We start from the raw sequence: 19,029 nt of genomic DNA on the forward strand, positions 1-19,029 counted from the left end.
TTATTTTTGGATGACTATATCTGACCATTCTTTTGGTGGTAGAAATTAGAGGTAACTAGAAAGAGATTAGAGGGGAGGAGTTTTATTGTATTACTGGCAACTGGTTGGTTTTTGTTTGTTGCTGTTTTAGTAAAACTTATTAGTAGTATAATGTTTAATGAAACTAAACCAATAAAAGCAATAAATGAATGAAAATTCAAGAGGTTATTAAAGGAGGGTATCTTTTAAAGGACAGTGGCTTCTAGAAAATCAAAGTCCTCAACAAATATAGAGTAAGTTCAGAGTCTACTTTGGCATAAAGTTGACAGTTTGCATTGGTGACTAGTAAGTCAAGAGTTTGGCTACTTTGTTAAGAATGAGTAAAGCCTTCTTGATTTAGATACTTGGGAACCTTTAAAGTTCTGAAAGGCTGACATAATAAAGCACTAATTTTCAAATATTTGGCAATTCATATATACACACAGCATTTTCCAATTTTAATTGATCCAATTTATGTAGTATATTTAAATGTGTATATTCATATATATATATATGTGTGTGTATATATATATATGGTTAATTTAATTTACATATTTTGAAGGTCCACTATGTGCTGGTAATTGTTTTAGACAAGTTTACAAATAAAAACAAAATATGATCCCTATTTTCAGGGAAATTCTTGTGACGAGAGTGTGTTGTGTCATGATGAGCACTGTTGATAGAAATGGAGAGAGGAAGATTAAGGGGCTACTGTATTTGCTAAGAGAAACTTATGACAAGATGGATTTATGATAACATATGGAGGTTAAAAGGATAAGACAAGATTCCTAACTAAATGTAATATAGGATAAGAAGGATAGAGTATTTTGTTTTGTATGTTTCTTACCTGAAGACATGGTGGTTATCATCAGTAAGTAGTTTAGGAAGAAAGCAACATTGACACTTGTGAAAAAAAATAATTCAGGTTTGACCATGTTGTATTTGATATACAAATGGGATTACATAGAAAAGGCATTGGAGACCCACATCTGGAGCTTATGGGACAGGTCAAGGGAGAGATTTGAGGGTTACATGGAAGCTTGTGAGACTGGATACTGTTATCAGTACCAAAGGTGATGTCAAGATAAGGGTGGTAAGAAGTGAGTGAGTGCTGAAAAGAAAATTAACAGGCAGAGCTCTTGCATTAGGGAACATTTAATGACAGCCAGGCATGGTGGTGCACGCCTTTAATCCCAGCACTCAGGAGGCAGAGGCAGGCAGATTTCTGAGTTTGAGGCCAGCCTGGTCTACGAAATGAGTTCCAGGACAGCCAGGGATATACAGAGAAACCCTGTCTTGAAAAACAAACAAACAAACAAACAAACAAACAAACAAAACCATTTAATGAGAACCAAGGAAATAAAAGTTTTTCTGGGTGAACAGATTTGCTACTAATGTTTCTCCAGGAAGTCAGACACTATAAGGACTATAAATTTGTTTTTGAACCTAATGGTTAAGTATAATTTATGACCATAGGAAAATTATGGGCAAACAATTGCCAGAGTTTGGAGAATGCACAGAAAATGGTAAATAATATGAACTTTATCTTGTATGTGGAAAGGACATCATGACCTTGGAGAATCCAAAAAATGTCTGTAGCAGCAACAGCCATCAAGTTGTTTCACAAAACATTGTTCAAATGATGGACACACTAAAACTCATTTTTGGGTTACAACGGAAATGTTTATCAAATTGAAAATCAAGCTTTGTGGCAGTGGGACTAGAATTCCATAAATCTTTCTATACCACACTTAAGTCAGGACTTCATAATATGTCCAATACTATCAATGGTTCATAAATAGACAATAATAGGTTCCTTCCCTTGCACTTGCTGATTTTTCTTGACATGATGAACAATATAGAACTCTTTATTAATTTATTTCTATTCTTGAACTGTGCCATATTCACAATAGAAAGAATAATGACTTTCTCAAGATTTGGTTGTTGGTGGAAACTTTCTTCCTAGGGATATTTGTAGCTTGAGATTTTGAAAGTCAAGTTTTTGCTATGGTATTGACAAGGATGATTTGACATATGGAGCCATATGGCATGACTTTATGAGTATAAAAACACTTGGAGGAAGTGATATGTCCCTACTATATACTAGGGCTTTATATAGGTATTTTTTTCTTTCTTTCTTTCTTTTTTTTTTCCCAGAGCTGAGGACCAAACCCAGGGCCTTGTGCTTGCTAGGCAAGCATTCTGCCACTGAGCTAAATCCCCAACCCTATATATGTATTTCTTTAATCCTTATAAGTTGGATATAATTTGTCACAATGTTTTTTGAGGAATTTTCTAAGAACTTAGTTGTTTCCTCAGAACTTCATAATTTCTCTAGTTCATAGTTTTCCCTGCTTTTTTGTTGGTTTACATTTATGTTTTTATTATTTCTTTTCTTCTCCTTTCATTTTATTTTTTCCTTTTGGTTTTTGATATGTTTTTATTTATTTATACAGTTTATATCTCAATCAACCCCCCTCCCTCCTCTTCTCCCAGTGCCACCTTCCTATACCCCTCCTCCACTACCCACTCGCTCCCTTCTTCCTCAAAGAGGGGAAAGGCCCCAGTATGTACAAATCTGCCCTGGCAATTCAAGTTGCAGCAGGACTATGCACATCCTCTCCCACTGATGATTCGACAAGGCAACCCAGCTAGGGGAAAGGGATCTGATGAAAGACAACAGAGTCAGAGACAGCCCTGTTGGGAACAAAATAAAGAGGGGCCCCAGGGGAGAGCCCTGGGGAAGTGGGAAAAGGGAAAAGATGCCCCGCCAGAGTTTACCTATTCTCTGGACAGTCAGGCATGGGAGGGCTGCTATCTATCCTATCCACTCATCCCTGGGTGGGCGTTCCTCTATCCCACTCTTCAGGGGGTGGCCAAGGGGCAGACCTGCCTGGAGACCCCCTAGGGCTGCTTTGCTAGAGCCACCAGTGTTATGGGAGAGAGGGAATAGGGGAAGAGGTTCCCAACACTGACCAGAGTGCACAGCAGAACGTGAAGGAGCAGAGCAGAGACTCTATGGTTTAAGAGCTTTATTATAGAAATGCAGGGGAAAGAGAGAAGGTAGGAGAGAGAGAGAGAGAGAGAGAGAGAGAGAGAGAGAGAGAGAGAGAGAGAGAGAGATGGATGGGGTGGGGGGAGAAAGGCTGGAGAGAAAGAGGAGAGGAAAGGAGAAGACAAAGAGAAAGGGAAGAGGAGAGAGAAGTGAGAGAAGTGAGAAGTGAGGGGACAAAGGAGTAAGAGTAAGAGAGCCAGGTGGGGGCTGAGCACCCCTTTTTATGGACTTTACTGTTGCTGGGTAACTGGGGAGGAGTTTAGTCTGAAGGTCAGAAGCTTGGGTCATTGCTTACATGAATACTGACCATGCTTCTCTTGTGGTGGCTGTGGGAGTTGGTACTTTAGGCAGGGGCCAGAGTTCCAGGAGCATGAGGGAACGCCCACCATGTCATGTAGGTGAATTATGACCATCGGGGTTCAGACCTCAGCTCGACTGGATACCAGCCTGCAATTACCCACACAGCCCCATTCCAATTGTTATGGGATCCACATGAAGACCAAGCTGCACATCTACTACAAATATGTAGAGGGCCTAGGTCCAGCCAATACATTCTCTTTAGTTGGTGGTTCAGTCTCTGGAACCCCCTAGGCCAGATTTGTTTACTTTCTGTAAGTCTTCCTGTGGTGTCCTTAACCTCTATGGCTCACACACTCTTCCCTGAACTCGGCCTATTGTTTGGCTGAGGCTCGCTGCATCTATTTCCATCAACTGCTGGATGAAGCTTCTTATGAAGACTGTTTTGCTAAACTCCTGTCTACAAGCATATCAGAGTATCATTAATAGTGTCAGGAGTTATTTATCTCCCATGGGATGGGTTTCAAGTTGAGCCTGTCATTGAACGTTTTATTGGAAGGACAAATCTTGGGTTGAAGTTTTTCTGGGTAGGTTTTGAAATCCTCTTCTACATCTGTCTCCATATCCCCAACTGCTAAGAATGTCCACTAGGGTCATCCCCATAGAATCACAGGAGTCTACTCTGTTTTGGGAATATGGCTTCTCCCAGAGATACAAAAGTCTGACCAATTTCTACTCTTTCCTCAGCCCTCTTTGTTTTATTTATTTATTTTTTTTACAGTTTTAAAAATCTGTTTGGGACATTAAACATAATAGAAGTAGAAAATAATCTCTTATGAAGTCCTCTATGTAAGGAAATTGTGTCAAGTTCCTGATTAGACAGAAACTATTCCATCTCCAAGGGAGAATACAGAGTGTAACTGTGGCTTCATAGAATGAATTGGGTAGTGTTCCTTCTGTTTCTATTTTGTGTTAATAGTTTGATGTGTATTGGTATTAGGTCTTCTTTGAAGGTCTGATAGAATTCTGCACTAAACCCAACTGGTCCTGGGCTTTTTTTGGTTGAGAGACTTTTAATGACTGCTTCTATTTCTTAGGGATTGTGGGACTGTTTAGATGGTTTATCTGATCCTGATTTAACTTTGGTATTTGGTATCTGCCTAGAAAATTGTCCATTTCATCAAGATTTTCTAGTTTTGTTGAGTATAGGCTATTGTAGTAGGATCTGATGATTTCTTGAATTTCCTCAGTTTCTGTTATATCTCCCTTTTCATTTCTGATTTTGTTAATTTGGATACTGTCTCTGTGTCCTCTAGTTAGTCTGGCTAAGGGTTTATCTGTTTATCTATGTTGTTGATTTTCTCAAAGAACCAACTCCTGGTTTTGTAGATTCTTTGTATAGATCTTTTTGTTTCTACTTGGTGGATTTAAGCCCTGAGTTTGATTATTTCCTGCTGCCTACTCTTCTTGGGTGTATTTGCTTCTTTTTGTTCTAGAGCTCTCAGGTGTGTTGTTAAGCTGGTAGTGTATGCTCTCTCCACTTTATTTTGGAGGCACTTAGAGCTCCGAGTTTTCCTCTTAGCACTGCTTTCATTGTGTTCCATAAGTTTGGGTATGTTGTGGCTTCATTTACATTAAATTCTAAAAAGTCTTTATTTCTTCATTTCTTCCTTGACCAAGTTATCATTGAGTAGGGCATTGTTCAGATTCTATGTGCATGTCATGTGGGCTTTCTTTTGTTTTTGTTGATTTTGAAGACCAGCCTTAATCTGTAGTGATCTGATAGGATGAATGAGATTATTTCAATCTTTTTATATCTGTTGAGGTCTGTTTTGTGACCGATTATATGTTCAATTTTAGAGAAGGTACCATGAGGTGCTGAGAAGAAGGACTATTTTTTTGTTTTGGGATGAAATGTTATATAGATATCTGGTAAATCCATTTGGTCTATAATTTCTTTTAGTTTCACTGTGTCTTTGTTTACTTCATATTTCCATAATCTGTCCATTGATGAGAATGGGGTGTTGAAGTCTCCCATTATTATTGTGTGAGGTGCAATGTGTGCTTTGAGCTTTAATAAAGTTTCTTAAATAAATGTGGGTGCCCTTACATTTGAGGCATATGTGTTCAGAATTGAGAGTTCATCTTGGTAGATTTTTCCTTTGATGAGTATGAAGTGTCCTCCCTTATCCTTTTTGATAACTTTTGGTTGAAAGTTGATTTTATTTGATATTAAAATGGCTACTGTAGCTGGTTTCTTGGGGCCATTTGCTTGAAAAATTGTTTTCCAATCCTTTTGTCTTTGACACTGAGGTTCATTTCCTGTATGCTGCAAAATTCTGTGTCCCGTTTATGTATCCAGTCTGTTATTATATGTCTTTTTATTGAGGAATTTACTCCATTGATGTTGCGATATTAAGTAATAGTGATTGTTGCTTCCTGTTACTTTTGATGTTATTTTTATGTTTGTGTGGCTATCTTCTTTTGGGTTTGTTGAAAGAATACTTTCTTGCTTTTTCTAGGGTGTAGTTTCCCTCCTTGTGTTGGTGTTTTTCATCTATTATCCTTTGAAGGGCTGGATTTGTGGAAATATATTGTGTAAATTTGTTTTTGTCATGGAATATCTTGGTTTCTCCATCTATGATAATTGAGAGTATTGCTGGGTATAGTAGTCTGGGCTGGCATTTGTGTTCTCTTAGGGTCTGTGAAACATCTGCCCAGGATCTTCTAGCTTTCATAGTCTCTGATGAGAAGTCTGGTGTAATTCTGATAGGTCTGCTTTCATATGTTACTTGAGCTTTTTCCCTTACTGCTTTTAATAATCTTTCTTTGTTTTGTGCATTTGGTTTTTTGACTATTAGGTGACAGTAGGAATTTTTTCTGGTCCAATCTATTTGAAGTTCTATAGGCCTCTTATATGTTCATGGGCATCTCTTTCTTTAGGTTATGGAAGTTTTCTGCTATAATTCCGTTGAATGTATTTACTGGCCCTTTAAGTTGGGGATTTTCACTTTCTTCTATGTCTATTATCCTTAGGTTTGGTCTTCTCATTTTGTCCTGGATTTCCTGGATGTTTTGGGTTAGGGTCTTTTTGCATTTTTCGTTTTCACTGAATGTTGTGTCAATGTGTTCTATGGTATCTTCTGCACCTGAGATTCTCTCTTCTCTCTCTTGTATTCTGTTGTTGTTGCATGCGTCTATGACTCCTGATCTCTTTCCTAGGTTTTCTATCTCCAGAGTTGTCTCCCTTTGTGATTTCTTTATTGTTTCTATTTCCATTTTTATATCCTGGATAGTTTAGTTCAATTCTTTCGTCTGTTTGGTTATGTTTTTCTGTAATTCGTTAAGGGATTTTTGTGTTTCCTTTTTAAGGGCATCTCACTTTTTACCAGTGTTCTCCTGTATTTATTTATGGGAGTTATTTATGTCCTTCTTAAAGTCCTCTGTCAACATCATGATGAGATGTGGTTTTAAATCAGTCTTGCTTTTCTGGTGTTTTGAGTTATTCTTCCTGCAAGACTATGTGTCAGTACTCCTGGGAGACTTGTTTTCTCCAGGAGGAATTTGGGTATGGAGAGCTGTGGCACAGGGTCAGCTCCGAGGTACAGAGGAAAACTGAAAGGATCCTGTCCCAGGCTGCTCCTTGGTTCCTGGGTCCTGATGTCCCTGTGTTAGTCCCGCTCCGGCCACAAATGTGAACTGAAGTGGTGGTCTTATCTGTGCTCACAGGTGTGTTGGCACTCCTAGGTGACTAGCTCTGTGGCACAGGATCAGCTCAGGGCTTTTTCTTTTCATTTTCAAGACAAGGATTTTCTGTGTAGCCCTTGGCAGTACTGGAACTCACTCAGTAATCCAGTCTGGTCTCAAACTCAGGAGATCTGTGTGCTTCTGCCTCCCATGCACTGTGATTAAAGGCATGTATCACTACTGCCTAGCTATTATTTTTTAGCAAAAAAAATATACAATAACTTTGATCATGTTTTCTCTTACTCCAATTCATTCTAGTTTTTCTCCACCTATCTATTCAGCTTCTTGTTCTTTCTCTCTCTTTCAAAGCAAAATAAAACAAAACAAAAAACCCAAAAAAACAAATAAGGAACCAAGAAAGACGCAGAAACTCACAAAACAATAATTAAAAAAAAAAAAAAACAAGTAAAAGATAAATTAGATGAAAATGCCAAATCAAAGTAAAATGATGCAAAAAGTCTAAAAAACACCACTGAGGTCATTTCTGTGTTGTCCAACTAACTAATTCTGGGCTTGGGGACTGAAATAAACTGTTGTTATATACTCAGTAGGATTCCCATTGCAGAAAACTTACTTTGCTTATGCCAGTAGGCTTCAATTGCAGATAGATTCTTGGTTAGGGCTAGGTCTCAGTGTCCACATCTCCATCTTGGTACTGGGACCCCATATGGATTAAACCTTGCAAAGCTTGTGAATATGGCACAGACTCTGTGATTCTATATGTCTGGAAGACACTGTTTTCTTGGAGTCATCTATCCCTTCTAGCTCTTACTTTCTGCCTATTCTTCTGTATGAAGCCCTGAAAATTGAAGGAGAGGAGGGACTTGATGAAGACATTCCATTCAAGACTAAGTATTCTAGAGGCTCACATTCCCCTGCATGTTGTCCAGTTGTGGATCTTCTTATTACTTACCATCTACTAGAAGGAGAAGCTTCTTTAATGAAGGTTGAATGAGACAATGATTTATGGGTTTACTAGCAGTCTATCATTAGGAATCATTTTATTCTATGCTCCTTTAGCAGAATTATGTTTTAGTGCTTGGTTTTCTTTTAGGTCAATGACCTATGTTGTCTCAAGTTCTTGACTGTCTGAACATTGAACATCTCATGGAGTAGAACTTAAGCCCAATCAAAAAGTAGTTGGTTTTTCTCATAATATTTGCACATTAGTCCTCCTTTTAAAAATGAATCTTATTATTATTACTATAATTACTATTACTAGTGCTATTTTAAAGATTTTCATGGCTCAGTAAAAATGAGGAAACTGGGGTACAGAAAGGTTTAAGTAGCTTGTACAAGTACCTTTGTCTTAAAGGAGGTAAAGACCAAGGCTGATCGAGAATTATTTGAATGTTTGTTGTGAGGATCAAATGAATTGGCTTGAAACAACACCTTTCCTTAAAATCTGTAAAGTATATAAGGTTATAGTTCTTGTCGTTATTATACATAAAGAAAGCAATGGAAACTTGTGGTCCAGAGAGATTAACTGTGAAAATATCAGAATTAGGAAAAAAAGGGAATTACTAAATCACATACTTCAGTTACACTATAATAAAATAGAAGAAAATGAACTTAAAAACTTGAATTCTTTTGCTTATTTTATTAAAAGGAAATAGTATGGTACAATAGCCTCTTAGCACATTAGTCTGGCAATGAAATTATGCTACCGACTGTAGATAACATTAGAAGCAAACTGAAGGAACTTTGCATTTCCTAAAGTAATGAGAAGCAGAAAGCTTAAATGAAGCAGTGCTGTTAGTCATGAGCCACAAAGCAGACATGTAATTCATGCTTGAAAATACTTGTGAAATGCATTTTCTAGATGATAGAGAGATTGTGATTACTCAGAAAAAAAAAATGACTATAGGGGTTATTTTAAGGAATCGACCAATTATGTAGAACTAGAAGTATTGTGATATTTTAAAATGTCTACAATTGATTGAAACAGCTCAAGTTCATATTTGAAATGTTTAGAATTTTCGATCAAGTCTGCTGAGATTATCTTCCTCCTTAACAGGATTGCTAAACCTCTGGAGGGAAAAAAGGAACATTTAGTGTATACCACAAGTTGCTAGTGTGCATAATGAGAGAAGATAATGTAGGCATAGAGAGACGTTTTTCAGGCTCCACTAGGTTTTCTATGTCATGTCTAATTTTTGAGAAATTACAACACTAGATAACAGTCACCTCTCCAATGGTGAGGAGGTAGAAAATTGACCCTGGCAACCTGTGCTGAACTATGAAATATCTGGTGATTTTTAAATAGTGGATTTTCTGAGGCTATGTATTTATGCCTGTGTGTCTATGCCTAACTTTGACTCATGACCAGTATTTGGCATAAGAATGACCACAGTGTTTCCTACTTATAGCCACAGCATATATGTTATACAAACTCTGCAGATCTTCATTCAATTTTTACCTTAGAAAGTTTGGACTGTAAACTCAACCTTAAATTATCTCCTATAGAATTCCTGTCATGAGGCATACTTAAACAATAGATCTAGCCAAGCCGCCCGGAAGGGCTTGACAGAGCATCTGCAGGAGACATCTTGGTTCCCGGATCCCACCAATATTAGTCTGCACAGGTGAGAGTGTGGATTACAGAAGCTAACAGCTTCTGGAACAGGCGGGAGCCACAGAGCTTCTATGGATGACCCCGTTTTGGGCTCCAGACATCCAGGCACCTTCACTGCCAGAGGAGAGGTGTCCACCTGGCCCAGGAGGCCTTTGCCAGAGCATCTGCCAGAGACATCTTGGTTCCAGGATCCTGCCAAGACTAGTCAGCACAGGAGAGAGTGTGGGTTGCAGAAGCTAACAGCTTCTGAGACAGGCAGGAGCCACAGAGCTTCTAAGGCAGGTCCCATTTCAGGCTTCAGACATCTGGGCACCTTCCCTGCCAGAAGAGAGGTGACCACCCTGCCCAGAAGGGCTTTGCCAGAGCATCGGCGGGAGCCATCTTTCTTCCAGGATCCCACCAAGACTAGACTGCATAGCTGAGAGTGTGGACTATAGAAGCTAACAGCTTCTGGGACAGGCCCTGTTTCGGGCCTTCATCTTCTGCCAGGAGGCAAGTCCAAACAACAGATATCTGTGCACCTTCTCTGAAAGAGCAGAGCTTGCCTGCAGAGAGTGATCTAACCACTGAAACTCAGGAGAGAGCTAGTCTCCCAGGTCTGCTGGTAGAGACTAACAGAATCACAAAAGGAACAAGCTCTAACCAGAGACAACTATAACAACTGACTCCAGAGGTTATCAGATGGTGAAAGGCAGACATAAGAATTTTACTAACAAAAACCAAGACCACTCACCATCATCAGAACCCAGCACCCCCACCTCAGCCAGTCCTGGGTACCCCAACACACCCGAAAAGCGAAACCCAGATTTAAAGGCATACTCATGATGATGGTAGAGGACATCAAGAAAGACTTTAATAACTCAAAAAAAAAAAAAAAAAAACAGGAAAACACAACCAATCAGGTAGAAGTCCTTAAAGAAAAACAGGAAAACACATCCAAATAGGTGATGGAAATGAACAAAACCATACTAGACCTAAAAAGGGAAGTAGACACAATAAAGAAAACCCAAAGTGAGGCAACACTGGAGATAGAAACCCTAGGAAAGAAATCTGGAGCCATAGATGTGAGCATCAGCAACAGAATACAAGAGATGGAAGAGAGAATCTCAGGTGCAGAAGATTCCATAGACAACATCAGCAAAACAATAAAAAAAAATGCAAAATGCAAAAAGATCCTAACTTAAAAGATCCAGAAAATCCAGGACACAGTGAGAAGACCAAACCTACGGATAATAGGAGTTGATGAGAATGAAGATTTTCAACTTAAAGGGCCAACAAATATATTCAACAAAATTATAGAAGAAAACTTCCCAAACCTAAAGAATGACATTGTTGTTCTGATTATTATGTGTCGGGAAGAATTTCTTTTCTGGTCCAGTCTATTTGGAGTTCTGTAGGCTTCTTGTATGTTCATAGGCATGTCTTTCTTTAGTTTTGGGAAGTTTTCTTCTATAATTTTGTTGAAGATATTTGCTGGCTCTTTGAGTTGAAAATCTTCTTTCTCATCTACTCCTATTATGTGTAGGTTTGGTCTTCTCATTGTGTCCTGGATTTCCTGGATGTTTTGAGTTAGAATCTTTTTGCATTTTATATTTTCTTTGATTGTTGTGCCGATGTTCTCTATGGAATCTTCTGTACCTGAGATTCTCTCTTCCATCTCTTGTTCTGTTGCTGATGCTAGCATCTATGGTTCCAGATTTCTTTCCTAGGGTTTCTATCTCCAGCATTGCCTCACTTTGGGTTTTCAATGTTGTGTCTACTTTTCTTTTTAGGTCTTGGATGGTTTTATTCAATTCCATCACATGTTTGGTTGTTTTTTCCTGCAATTCTTTAAGGGATTTTTGTGCTTCCTCTTTAATGTCTTCTACCTGTTTTGCAGTGTTCTCTTGTATTTCTTTAAGTGCATTATTCACCCAAGAGGAGTAGATAGCGGGAAATAATCAAACTCAGGGGCGAAATCAAGCAAGTGGAAACAAGATGAACTATTCAAAGAATCAACCAAATGAGGAGCTGGTTCTTTGAGAAAATCAACAAGATAGATAAACCCTTAGCCAGACTCACTAAAGGGCACAGGGAAAGCATCCTAATTAACAAAATCAGAAATGAAAAGGGAGACATAACAATAGATCCTGAAGAAATCCAAAACACCATCAGATCCTTCTACAAAAGGCTAAACTCAACAAAACTGGAGAACATGGATGAAATGGACAAATTTCTAGACAGATACTAAGTATGTGGAGAAAGCATTTGACAAAATCCAACACCCATTCATGATAAAAGTCTTGGAAAGTTCAGGAATTTAAGGCCCATACCTAAACATGATAAAAGCAATCTACAGCAAACAAGTAGCCAACATCAAAGTAAATTGTGAGAAGCTGAAAGCAATCCTGCTAAAATCAGGGACTAGATAAGGCTGGCCACTTTCTCCCTACCTATTCAACATTGTACTTGAAGTCCTATCCAGAGCAATTTGACAACAAAGGAGATCGAGGGGATACAAATTGGAAAGGAAGAAGTCAAAATATCACTTTTTGCAGATGATATGAAAGTATAAATAAGGGATCCTAAAAATTCCACCAGAGAACTCCTCAACCTGATAAACAGGTTCAATGAATTAGCTGGATCTAAAATTAACTCAAACATATCAATGGCCTTTCTGTACACAAAGGACAAACATGCTGAGAAAGAAATTAGGGAAACAACACCCTTCTCAATAGTCACAAATAATATAAAATACCTCGGCGTGACTCTAACTAAGGAAGTGAAAGATCTGTATGATAAGAACTTCAAGTCTCTAAAGAAAGAAATTAAAGAAGATCTCAGAAGATGGAAAGATCTCCCATGCTCATGGATTGGCAGGATCAATACAGTAAAAATGGCTATCTTGCCAAAAGCAATCTACAGATTCAATGCAATCCCCATCAAAATTCCAACTCAATTCTTCAACGAATTGGAAAGGACAATCTCCAAATTCATCTGGAATAATTAAAAACCTAGGATGGCAAAAACTCTTCTCAAGGATGAGAGAAGCTCTGGTGGAATGACCATGCCTGACCTAAATCTGTACTACAGAGCAATTGTGATAAAAACTGCATGTTACAGGTATAGCTACAGACAAGTAGACCAATGGAATAGAACTGAAGACCCAGAAATGAACCCACACACCTATGATCACTTGATCTTTGACAAGGGAGGTAAAACCATCCAGTGGAAAGAAGACAGCATTTTCTTGCTGGCACAACTGGTGGTTATCATGTAGAAGAATATGAATTGATTCATTCCTATCATCTTGTACTAAGGTCAAATCTAAGTGGATTAAGGAACTCCACATAAACACTAGAGACATTGAATCTTATAGAAGAGAAAGTGGGGAAAGACCTTGAAGATATGGGCACAGGGGAAAAATTCCTGAATAGAACAGCAATGGCTTGTGCTATAAGATCAAGAATCAACAAATGGGACCCCACTAAACTGCAAAGCTTCTGTAAGTCAAAAGACACTGTCCATAAGACAAAAAGGCCAGCAACAGATTGGGAAAGGATTTTTACCTATCCTAAATTCAAGAAGTTGGTCTCCAGAAAATCAAATAACCCCATTTAAAAATGGGGCTCACAGCTAAACAAAGAATTCTCATCCGAGGAATACTGAATGGCTGAGAAGCACCTGAAAAAAAAATGTTCAGCATTCTTAATCATCAGGGAAATGCAAATCAAAACAACCCTGAGATTCTACCTCACACCAGTCAGAATGGCTAAGATCAAAAATTCAAGTGACAGCAGAGGCTGGTGAGGATGTGGAGAAAGAGGAACACTCCTCCATTGTTGGTGGGATTGCATGCTTGTACTCTGGAAATCAGTTTGGCAGTTCCTCAAAAAATTGGACGTAGTACTACTGGAGGATTCCGCAATACCTCTCCTGGGCATACATCCAGAAGATGTTCCAACTGGTAAGAAGGACACATGATCCACTATATTCATAGCAGCCTTACTTATAATAGCCAGAAGCTGGAAAGAACCCAGATGTCCATCAATAGAGGAATGGATACAGAAAATGTAGTAAATTTACACAATGGAGTACTACTCAGCTATTAAAAAGAATGAATTTATGAAATTCCTAGGCAAATGGATGGACTTGGAGGGCATCATCCTGAGTGAGGTAACTCAATCACAAAAGAACTCACATGGTATGTACTCACTGATAAGTGGATATTAGCCCAGAAACTTAGAATACCCAAGATATATGAAGCAATTTGTAAAATACATGAAACTCAAGAAGAACGAAGACCAAAGTGTGGACACTTTGCCCCTTCTTAAATTGGGAACAAAACATCCATGGAAGGAGTTACAGAGTCAAAGTTTGGAGCTGAGACAAAAGGATGGACCATCTAGAGACTGCCATGTTCCGGGATCCATCCCATAATCAGCTTCCAAATGCTGACACCATTGCATACACTAGCAAGATTTTGCTGAAAGGACCCTGATATAGCTTTCTCCTGTGAGACTATGCCCGGGCCTAGCAAACACAGAAGCAGATGCTCATATTCAGCTATTGGATGGATCACAGGGTCCCCAATGGAGGAGCTAGAGAAAGTACCCAAGGAGCTGGGGGGATCTGCAACCCTATAGGTGGATCAACAATTTGAACTAACCAATACTCCGGAGTTCTTGTCTCTAGCTGCATATATATCAGAAGATCGCCTAGTGGGCCATCACTGGAAAGAGAGGCCCATTGTTCGTGCAAACTTTATATGCCTCAGTACAGGGGAATGCTAGGGCCAAGATGTAGGAATTGGTGGGTGGGGGAGTGGGTGTGGGAGGTTGTGGGGGACTTTTGGGATAGCATTGGAAATATAAATGAAATAAATACCTAATTAAAAAAAACAATTGATCTAGACATTGTGGCACTTTTTGGTGATATAAAGATTATTCAGATTTATCTCTTGAGTTTAGACAGGAAATGCAAGCATACCTTTGAAACATATACTGCATATTTTCGGGGCTTATTTGGAGAAAAAAAATTATTTTTCCAATAATTTTTACTTCATACTGATAGATATTTGCCAGTTCAGAAATTCTCCTTGTTCAAAACATGTTTTAAAACTTGAGTGTTTTTTTTTAATGTGTTAGCATGCCTTTACAACTAAGGCAAGTCTAATAGGTAAACATCAATGAAGAATCATTAAGAATTAGACATTGATCTACCTACTGAGGAAAAAAAAGTATGTCTTCTATATACAATCAAAATAACAACAGGCATTTTACTAGCTCACTTGTAAGGAAATGAGATATAAGGTATTTGGATCCTTATGATGTGGACTCAGAGGGTGGGGTGACTTTCCATGGCAAGAGGTATTATGCTGCTCTCTGTAGTGAGAAAGGATATGCTTATTTTGTAAAAATCTGCTTCTACTAAATCCATAAAACACAACAATCATATTTTGAGCTGGAAATTAAATCCCTTTGTTTCTGCCGGTAGACTCAGATCTTTGATCATAGACAGGTATCTGTGTTTGTAGCATATAACTATATGACTTGAGACATAGATTGTTTCTCTGAAAATATTTCAGACTTACATCAAATTCTTGGTGGGATTTTTAAGGCAATGGACTTTCTTTGTTTTCTATTTGGGGAGTGAATAGGCATACTGACTTTGGCAGTTGTCCAAATGGCTCATTGTGTAAGTCAGTTGAAGGAAATTGCTAGATGCAAAGAGTTTACTCTTGCCTTTGCTAAAAAGTAATTTCTGCCATTAAAATGGTAAACCTAGGGAATTTTAGGGAATAAAAATGACTTCTCCCCACCTATATCTTTTAAATATGCCTTTCAAATGTGTTTCTGAAAACAGGGCAATTATTCTACCGAGAATTATATAAAATGTTAATTGTTTAATCATTACTTCAGCACCAAGGTTACATATGATGCAATGTAAAATGTTCTTGAGGAGAAGGAAACTAAAACTGACTTGTATTTATTCAACCCCTAATGATCTCCATCCCCCACAGAAATCCCCTAGCATATATTTAGCATATTTTGATATAATCTTTGAAATTCATATTTCTCTAACTGCCCTAATTTTTTTTACAAGTGTCTTAAGAATTAACACATGGCATGAATTAAATATATTCTAATAATGAGGCCAAGGTTCCTAGTTTGATTTTCTCTCTGATTATTCCTTTTGGTGTCCTTTCCTGGCTTTTCTTCTTGCTCCTGTCTATGCTCCAAATGTTTTGCTTGAGCCCAATCTTCTCATTCCATTTTCCCTTCCCTTGGTGATATCATCCATTTCTAATACTTCACCCTTTATCCTTCCTTGTATTTTCCCATTCTAATATTGTATCCCTTATCCTTCCTCATATTTTCCCATCTTCATATACAAAGACAATAGAGTCATATATCCTTAGATAGAGACTAATACCTGAGATTTGAATAAGAAGTATACCATCTGTATAACCTGAGCAGAAAATCCCAAGGGCATATGAAGTACTTTCAATGTTGTACATTTATCTTTTATAGACCATGTTGCTTTCTACTTTTGTGCATGGAGACCATGCTTATGGCTTCTATGGCATGAAGACCATATAATATGTGGTCTTCTGTAACTAATGGCTCCATTGACAAATGACACCTAGGATAATGGTAGCTTTTGCTCTTTGTAATGTATGGGACCATAATAGTACTACCTAGGCATAGTGAAATATTTTGATTTTCTGAATTACACAACTTGATTTGATAGCCTATTTGGATGTAAAGGGAATTACAAAAGTTAATTTTGAGAATTAGCAACTGAAATTCATCAGATTTATTTCCATGTATATAGCTACCCTTCATATTTTAAGTCAGAAAAGACTTGCTTCATTGTTGCAAAAATATAAGCATGAGCTTAATTATTTTATAAAATAACAACCTGGCATTTTTTAGATTAGCATATCCTACAAGGATATGATAGAGATGGGCTGTTGTTTATCCAAAGATAGAGATTTGGTTGACTCTTTTATTCTTACACATTAGGCTAACATTGTTTTGAAAAGATAACTTTGTTTTGATTTACTTAAGCAACATTTAAACTCCTGAAGAAAATTCTAACTCACTGGAAAGACACAGGAGAGCATGAGTCACTGTTGATGAACAATGCAGCATTTCAAAGTAAATGAGCATGAATCATCAATGTGTAAACACAATCGCCCCCAGAATGAGTAGGCAGACACCAGTAATTTATACAGTTCTCTGATGAAAAGGAATTAGACCCATGTTAGTCATAAGTTAGCTCAATTAGTTGTTGTTTAATCCATTGCCTTGTTTAAAGTTTGTGTAGTGAGGACAGCATAGTTTAACTGATTTCTCTATCAAACAGGCATAGCATTTTATGGTATAATATATTGGAAAGATTTATATGTCACACAAGTCAAACATTCCTTGTAATCAAACCAACAGTAAGAAGACAGCTTTAATTATAATGTACAATGTATCAGTCTATCTCATGGAACCCACAATTAGTGGGGTTTTCTGTTTTTGTGTTTCTTTTGTTGTTGTTATTGTTTTGTAGAATTACTCACGGATGGGTGTCTGGGTCCATTTCTCTCAGTTCTAGTGGTACAGACCCCTCCAGATTCCATGCTGCCTCAGTCTCTGTTATTTCATATGAGCTTTGATCATGTTGGTTTAAAGGGCTGTGTGTCCATGGTATCCTCCATTCCCTCTTGTTCTTCCACTCTTTCCACCTCCACTTCTGATGGAGTACCTTGAGCCCTAAGATGATGAATTTGATTGAGATATCCCTTTAAAGTTAAATGTTCCAAAGTTTCTCATTCTCTGCATAAAACCTGACCATGGGCATCTTTATTTGTCCTCCTCTTCTGTAGGAGAAAGCTTCTCTGATGATGGTTGGGCAGGGCACTGACTTATAAGTGTGTGGAATGTCATTTGGAGTAATTAAATTGATACTATTTAAAAAACAGAAGTATTTAGTTGTATCTAGTCTTAGGTTCTTTGTTACTCCAGGAGGATCAGGTACTGGTTTCTCTCTTGGAGTAAGCCTTCAATCAAATCACACATTGTTTAGTTATCTTGCAATGTGGACACCATTGTAGATTTAAGGGTTTTTGTGTCTGTGTTGGTGTTTATGCCTCCACTTTGGTAGTATGAAGCATTCTTTCCTATACCAAAGATGCTAGCTCTTAAAGGTAATGGCTTTATGTATGCAACAGCTCAACTTCCAAGTTCAGTGAGTCTTTTAGATCATATTTTCAGCAATGTCAACTTCCCATCAGCTTGTAGAGAGCTCCATAGAGTCTTGGCAATAGCCTGGATTTTTTGGGGGTTTCTATGGGACTGCTTTGTCCAACAACTCAATTATATATACCTCAATCCCAATCCGGAAAGCTTCATTTGGTAAAAAGCAATGCCCCGTGGTTCCCTGTTACCCCCACCAATTAGTGATTTCATTCAGGTCACCTTCATATATGTATTTTTTAGGAAGCTTCTATTATATTAGGTTTCTATACTACCCCTCAAATGGCCCTTAGTTTTAGCTATTTTTCTGTGTATTCCCTTCCTTGTGTCTCTCCTTCATCTCTGCTTCTCTCTAATTGATTCTCCCTTTCAACTCTCTATCCTCATTCATACATAACTTTCTCTTCTGTTTCCCTTTCCTAGGAAGATCTATCTGTCATTCCCAGTCTACACCTAACCACTTTGTTCATATGCATTGTAGCAGGGTTATCACTGAACTAATATTCACATACAAGTGAATACATACCATGTGTGTCTGGGTTACATTACTCAGAATGATTGTTTTCTAATCCCATCCATATACTTGTTAATTTCATGATTTCTTCTTGTTTTAATCATCTGAGTAGTACTACAATGTATAAATGCACCACACTTTTTAAAATCCATTCTTCTGTTGTGACATCTACATTGTTTCAAATTTCTGGCTCTTATGAAAAGAACAGGATCTTTGGCCAAGTGTCTCTGTAGTAGGGTAAAGCTTCCTTTGCTTAAATGACCAAGAGTTGTATAGCTGGATCTTGAAGTATATAAATTGCCATTTTCTTGAGAAACTACAACACTGATTTATATAATGACTGTACAAGTTTACACACTTACCAGCCATAAATGATAATTTCCCTTACCTTACATCTTCACCACAATGAGCTGTCACTTGAGATTTTGATCTTAGCCATTTGGACATGTTAAAATGAAATCTCAAGTAGTTTGTCATTTGTGTTTCCTAGGTGGCTAAGGATGCTGAACCCATATTTATGTGTTTTTCCACTATTTGAGTTTCCTTTTTTGATAATTCTATTTAGATCTATACCCCATTTTAAAAGTAAATTATT

At 37.8% G+C, this 19,029-nt stretch overlaps 1 protein-coding gene across 8 annotated transcripts in view; it reads left to right on the forward strand.

Annotated features, from left to right (window-relative positions):
* Positions 1–19,029, forward strand: part of Aff2 (AF4/FMR2 family, member 2) — a 511,865-nt gene that overhangs the window by 163,969 nt on the left and 328,867 nt on the right. The gene's annotated exons all lie outside the window — the stretch shown is intronic.

The sequence above is a fragment of the Mus musculus genome, chromosome X (assembly GCF_000001635.26).
Source record: "Mus musculus strain C57BL/6J chromosome X, GRCm38.p6 C57BL/6J".
NCBI lineage: Eukaryota > Metazoa > Chordata > Mammalia > Rodentia > Muridae > Mus > Mus musculus.